Consider the following 6,457-nt stretch of genomic DNA (forward strand, 5'->3'; position numbering starts at 1 on the left):
CTTTATGGCATGTCTTGTGAGATGTTCACGGATCATAGGATTCTTCAGCACTTATTCAAGCAAAAGGATCTGATCTTGAGGAAACGGAGGTAGTTAGAGATACTGAAGGAGTATGATATTACCATTCTTTATCATTCGAGGAAGGCCAATGTGATAACCGATACATTGAGTAGAAAGATGAAGAGCATGGGTAGTCTTGCCATTATTCCAGCTGGGGATAGACCGTTAGCTTTGATAGTGCAGGATTTGGCCAACAAGTTCGTGAGGCTGGATATTTCGGAGCCTAGTAGGATTCTTGCTTGTATTGTATCACGGTCATCCTTGTTTGAGAGTATCAAGGCATTTCAGTATGATATTCCCACTTTTTTGTCCTAATGGACACGGTTCAGCACGCTGATGCTAAGGAGGTTACTACTGGTGATGATGGGGTATTGGGGCTTTAGGGCTGGATTTGTGTGCCAAAGGTGGATAGATTGCGGGAGCTAATTCTAGAGGAGGCCCATAGTTCGTGGTATTCCATTCATTGGGTACCATGAAGATGCACCAGGACTTGAGGTAGCACTATTGGTGGCGGAGGATGAAGAAGGATATTGTTGAGTATGTTGCTTGGTGTTTTAACTGTCAGTAGGTGAAGTACGTGCATTGGAGACCGAGTGGTTTGCTTCAGGGGCTAGATATTCCGGAGTGGAAGTGGGAGGGTATCACTATGGATTTTGTAGTTGCGCTTTCATGGACCTCAAGGAGATTTGATGTAGTGTGGGTTATTGTGAATGACTACCTACTCTTCAGAGAAGCTGTCTCGGATTTATCTTCGTCAAATTGTTCGCCTTCATGGTGTGCCCATGTTTATTATCTCAAATCGAGGCACGCAATTTACATTGTATTTTTGGAGAGAAGTGCAGCGTGAGTTGGGCACACGGGTCCAATTGAGTACGAAATTTAATCCCCTGACAGATGAACAATCCAAGTGTCAAGTATCCAGATAGCTCTGTATGAGGCCTAATTTTATCCGTGGTGTTTTGGAAAAAGTGAAGTTGATTCAAGAGAGGCTTTGTACAACGGAGTCCAGGAAAAGAGTTATGCGGATAGGAAGACTCGTGATATGGCATATAAGGTGGGTGAGAAGGTTCTACTCAAAGTTTCGCTCATGAATGGTTAGATGAGGTTTAGGAAGAAGGTAAAGTTGAGTCCTCTGTATATTAGTCATTTTGCGGTGCTAGAGAGAGTTGGAGATGTGGCCTACAGACTTGCCCTGCCACCTATTCGATCGGGAGTTCACCTAGCATTTCATGTTTTCATGCTCCAGAAGTATTATAGGTATCCATCGCATGTATTAGACTTCAGTACGGTACAATTAGGCGAGGATTTCACTTATGATGTGGAGCCGATGGCCATTTTGGACGGGCTGGTTCGAAAGTTGAGGTCGAAGAACAAATATCAGTGAAGGTTCATTGGAGAGGTCAGCCAGTCGAGGAGGCTACTTGGGAGACCGATCAGGAGATGCAGAGCAAATATCCGCACTATATTGAGACCCCGGGTATGATTCTAGACTCATTCGAGGACAAACTTTGTTTAAGAGGGGGACAATGTAACGAATTGACAGTGTAAGTTTTTAATTTGGAAATTTGGATGAGTTCCTTAGGCTTGAATTGAGGTGTGATTCGTTGTTTTGATATTTTTTGATGTAATTTGAGGCCTCGAGTAGGTCCGTGATATGATTTGGGATTGGTTGGTATGATTGGACGGGGTCCCAGGGGCCTCGAGTGTGTTTCAGATTGATTTCGGATCATTTTGGATTGTGGTGCATTGCTGATGTATTGCTTCATCTGATGGTTTTGCACCTGTGGAACTCTGGTCACAGATGCGGCCTTGAAGGCGTATATGCAAGATTTGGGCTGGAGGAGCTATGTCTGCAAATGCGGATTATGAGGCAAAGAAGCGAAGTCACTTCTACGATGTTTGGAGAGTGAAAATTGATGTTTGAGGGTCGATTTGAGGTTGGATTTGGATGAAACACATATATTTGGACTCGCATCAGAATGAGTGTTCTAGATTTGTGAGTTTTGACGGATTCCGGGGTGTAGGGTCCAGGCTTGACCTTTTGGGTTGACTTTGCATAGTTGATTCAAGATCATATCTTTATTGTTTGGGCTTGTTCCCTATGGCTTTTATTCATGATATTAAGTAGTTTTGACCAGACTTGATTCGCTCGGAGGTCGATTCGTGTAGGAAGGGATTTTTAGAGTATTGATCCACGCGTTTTGAGATAAAGTAACATATCTAAACTTTGTTTGATGGTAATTATCCATGTGGACTATGATACTTGAGATGTGCTGATGTAATGGGCGTATGTACGTACACCGGGGTATTCATGATCCGGGTAAACTTTAGGCTACGATGAGACTTGGTTGCATTCGTGCCTTATTATATCTGTATTTTCTCTATTTGTATGATCATTTAAGCTATGATTTGTGTTAGAAATCATGTTTAGGCTATGTGCTTGTTTGTTGAGACATGATAGGGCTAATCTTGTTGTCTTGAGCTATTTGCCTACATTGTAGTCATAATTCTTCATTTGCATGTTATATCTCAGTCTCTATACATTATTTGTATATCATATCACATGTTATTATTACCTTCTATATGTGATACTATTTGAGATTAGTTCTACGAGATGTGAGCCATTGAGATTTGAGCGGTTGATGAGTCCATAGAGACGCGTTGTGATTTATAGTGGATCGGTTGCATGCTGAAATGGATTTATATTTGGATCGAGTTGCACGTCGCAAAGGTTATATTGATTGTTGTTTAGCGCTTGGGAAAATATCCGCTCCTCCGGAGTCTGATATTATAGTGAACGCAGGCACAAGGTTATATATGTGATTTGGTGAGGGGCATTTGTTCCAGGCACCCGTATAGTGTTGAGTGTGGTTGTGTGCGTGATGGCGAGGGGCACTTGAGCCAGGCACCGTGAGCATGCTGAGTGTGAGTCTACTTGGTGGTTTCACTTTGATGTTATTGACTTGACATATATATTTGACACGTAGGCATAGAGATGTATTTTCCTAATGCTAGATGGTAAATGAATTGTCTTATTTGTTGTTGAAAGTTTGAAAAATTACAATTTCCTTGATAAACTCAAATTTTCAGTAGTTTCGGTGGAAAATTGGACTGTGACTGTTATACTTGAAAAGCATGTCTAATTTTTCATATTTGTGTACGAGCTGAACATGATATCTTAGAATTATTTACTTTTGTGTCATCGTTATATCACGTGTTGTTATTGATTATTAGTGTTGGACACTGACTTTCTTCCGATCTCGTCAATGTTTTCAGCCCAAGGTTAGATTTGTTACTTATTGAGTACATGGGGTCGGATATACTCACACTACACTATACACTTTATATGCAGATTTAGGTACTTCTGGACGTGGTGATTGCTAGAGTTCGCATCGGTTCCAGCTTGTGGAGACTACGAGGTAGCTACAATGTCATTCGCAAACCTTGAAGTTCTCTTTTATTTATTTTGTTATCACTTTTTTATCATTCAGACAGTTTTGTATTGAGGATTTACTTTGTAATTTAAGATTTTGTAGTGCTCATGTACTCGTTGACACCAGATCATGGGATGGTTGTAGTTGCATTATTGTAGTTATCTTCATATATTTTACGATATTATCGTTGTTGATATTATTAATTTTTGTTATTTGAGTTTACTGTTATTGTGAAATTGTTGGCTTGCCTAGAAAGTAGTGTTAAGCCTCGTCACGACTCCGGTGGGGGTTTGGGTCGTGACACATGTCAAAATTTAAATTTTTTGCTTTTTAAAAGATATTTTGTTTCCCTTCACTTTAACCCACCCCCTCCCTAATATTCTTCCCTAGAACTCCTCCTTTATGAGTTCATTTCTGACCTTTCCCCATTTTCATCTTCTTCCCCACCAATTTGCCCCGTCTTCTCTGTCCATAATTTTAAGAATAACAATATTATAAAAAGGCTTTGGAAGAAATTGATAAAGAAAGTTAAAAGGAATCTATATCCAAGATAATTCTATAGATCTGGGTTTGAATCGTAATTTAGTAGTAACAATTTAGGAACACAGAGTTAATGTGGTAAAGTATTAATTTGGTGGTTGAGGAATATCGGAGATGAGCCAAAAGAAGCTGAGATTTGACTGACTCTTAATTTGTTACTTACAGACCATTTTTATAAAGTTGTTCTTTGTTTCCTTGAGCTTTCATCAGTTTGGTTGCTTATTTCCATTGAATAATATAATGAACTGCCAAAACACCTAGATTTGTTTTGTTTACCGGAGAAGATGGCAGTGAATCGAGCAGCCATGGATCTAGCCATAACCAACTTTATTGGAGTTTTAAGTTTTGCATCCTATTTCTTATGTTAGATTTGAACTGGACCTACAAAGTCGTGACTAATGTACTTGCATTCCTAATTTTGCTTTGTAATCGGAAGGTGATAATTGTTGATTTTCTTTTTGGTGGTCGGCATCAATGGAGATTAGGTAGAGAAGAGAAAGAGATGGAAGGGAGAATAATTAAGGGGTATATTTGTAATTTTATATTAATTTATTTTATTTTACAATTAATGCACATGGCACTATATTATTGGTACGTGACATGTCTCACTTTTTATGAGATGCTTAAATATAAAAGTAGTGTGTATTGGACACACTCTAGAAAGTTTAAGTGTATAAAATTATTTTCATCCGCAAAAAGTGTGTAACTAGGATTGGTCCATAGATAAGGTGGTTAACTTACGTATTTTGCCTATATATAATTTACTTTTAATATTTGGTATAAACTACCAAAGGTTTTACATTATTTATAATGTGTCAACATATTTTATAATTACAACATATCATATTGTTTTTATCTTAACTTTGTATGTGAACCAGTCGACTTCGTCAATGTTGCTGAGTCAGACAATAATTCCAAGTCTGGGAAAAGGCCAATAACCATTGATGATTTTGAGCTACCAGAGAACTTTTCATACATAGTTAAGTTTGAGGATGTTATCCAAGATGAAACAACCTCTACAACATGTAAGAACAAGGGTTCCAAGAAAGCATGTCATATCTCCTTTGTCCCGGATTTCAGCTCTGGTGGAAGCAGTTCTGCCGGACCTCCCCATTTTCCAAATCAAGCATCCTTTTACTGGGGTTATTAGTGTTGATGCTGATCAAAAATTGCTGGATGAATTCAATGACTTGCTATATTTTGGGACTGACAAGGTTACAAGGAGTTAGTTTCCGTACTTTTTTCATATTATGGAGGGCGTATAATTTAGTAATTTTCATTTTGCAGTAGCTTTTCATTTGTGTTTCTATGTCTTTAAATAGGAAGAAGGCACCTTATACTGTTAAAGATAACCAACTCAGCCCAATGTTTGATCTCGGAGCGGAGAAAGTTAATAAGAAGGACTGGTTTTATACTTTGGCACATCCTGGACAAATCCTGAACAATACGATTCGTTCAAACCTCGGCATATAATTATAAGCTACAATTTGCTATTTTTACATAAATATAGTCGTATTATATTACAAATGTATATAAATTGCTAAATGTATCGAGTATTAATGTTATGTTGTTTTTGCAGCACGTTGATGTGATTTTATACTGTTTGAGGAAGAAAGAAAAGTATGGTCTTGAAAACCAAACTCGTTTTACAACCAATGACTGTTGCTTCGCCATAATAGTACAAGTTCATGAGAAGTACATGAAGGCCCTTACCAATAGAAAATTTTCTATCGCCAAACAGTCGGACATCGTAGCAGAATACATATTGGAGTACCAATTACTTGCAAATGTTGCATGGGACAAAGTTGACAACGTAATTATGCCCATCAACATTGTAGAGAAATTTCACAGGTTGTTGGTTGTGTTTGAAATTACTGATAGGATTCTCTATGTTTATGATTCTTTGGTTTCTTCCAAGAATCTCAAAATTGTTGAAGATGTTATCACAAAGTTTGCTGTTATGATCCCCCTCTACTTGTCATGCACTGGCTTTATAGTAAGTGGCCAGACATTAATTTCATTAACACAAACGCATACATTAAAAAAGTTATTATTGATCCTCTTGATATTCAGTGGTTGGTCGGAGAGATACCCCAACAAAAAGAGGGATCATTGTATGTGCTGCTTTCCTTCTCTTTGCTAATTTGTTTTACACTAATAGCTAAAGCTTCCCCATTTTTTTCTTGCAGTGATTGCAGTGTATACATTGAGGCTTTTAAAGAATATGTCAGCATTTGATAGCTGTTGATTCCAAAGGATGAACTTATTGATATTTAATCAACACCTTAGACACTATGAAGCTCTCCTTTTGGATTATGCTAGAAAGAAGCAAGTGCTTGGTGCAATCAGTGAAAGTGAGGTTACTGGGATATTAGCAAGAAGAAAAGGCGCACTAGCATTGAAAGAGCAAACAAGAGCCCAGA

The sequence above is a fragment of the Nicotiana tomentosiformis genome, chromosome 11, assembly GCF_000390325.3.
Source record: "Nicotiana tomentosiformis chromosome 11, ASM39032v3, whole genome shotgun sequence".
NCBI classification, from domain to species: Eukaryota; Viridiplantae; Streptophyta; class Magnoliopsida; order Solanales; family Solanaceae; genus Nicotiana; species Nicotiana tomentosiformis.